Genomic DNA, 742 nt, shown 5'->3' with positions numbered 1-742 from the left:
GTAAAGTAGAGGGAAGAAGAGGAAGACCCTTTCGAATGAGACCAAGGGAAAGTCTTTTGATGGGTCCTCTTCGAGTGGAACCAAAGGTGGTTCTGTTACTCCTTCTTCCAACCCAAAGGAAGTTTAATGCTTCTATTATCATGATAAGGGGCACTGGAAACGAAACTGTCCCAGGTACCTGCAAGATGTTAAGGATGGGAAGGTCAAACCTACCCATGCAGGTATTTACACTATATTGTCTAATAACTCACCGCATATATGTTCTGATTTGGAGGGCCTAAGAAGAAGTGAGGTTGTGGAGCACGGAAAGATAAACTTGATCAGGGGGAATAGGAAAGCTTCACTTGTCACCACGATTGGAGTTTATTCTTTGTTGCTAAGTAGTGGGTTAGTGTTAGATTTGAATAAGTGTTGTCACTCGTCTGAAATGGAGAGAAATATTATTTCTTTTCACGGTTTGTATAGACAAGGGTTTACTTATTCATTTGATAATGAATGTGGTGGTATTAATGCCTTTTATAATAATGCTCTTTATTTTAAAGCATTTCCTTGTGATGGTGTATATGAAACTGGGTCGGTTGTAAACAACTTAGGAAATAATGTGTTGCATATCGATTCTTCCACTAGTTTGGATAAGGTATCCTTATGGCATTATCGTCTTGGACATGTGAGCAAGAAGTGCATAGGCCAACTCCAAAAGGCTGGAGTCTTGGAGTCATTTGACTTAAGGTCAGATGATATT

Source organism: Lactuca virosa, chromosome 8 (assembly GCF_052849685.1).
Source record: "Lactuca virosa cultivar CGN04683 chromosome 8, Lactuca_virosa_CGN04683_v6, whole genome shotgun sequence".
NCBI classification, from domain to species: domain Eukaryota; kingdom Viridiplantae; phylum Streptophyta; class Magnoliopsida; order Asterales; family Asteraceae; genus Lactuca; species Lactuca virosa.
The sequence above is the reverse complement of the archived record's forward strand: the minus strand, read 5'-3'. Positions refer to the sequence as shown.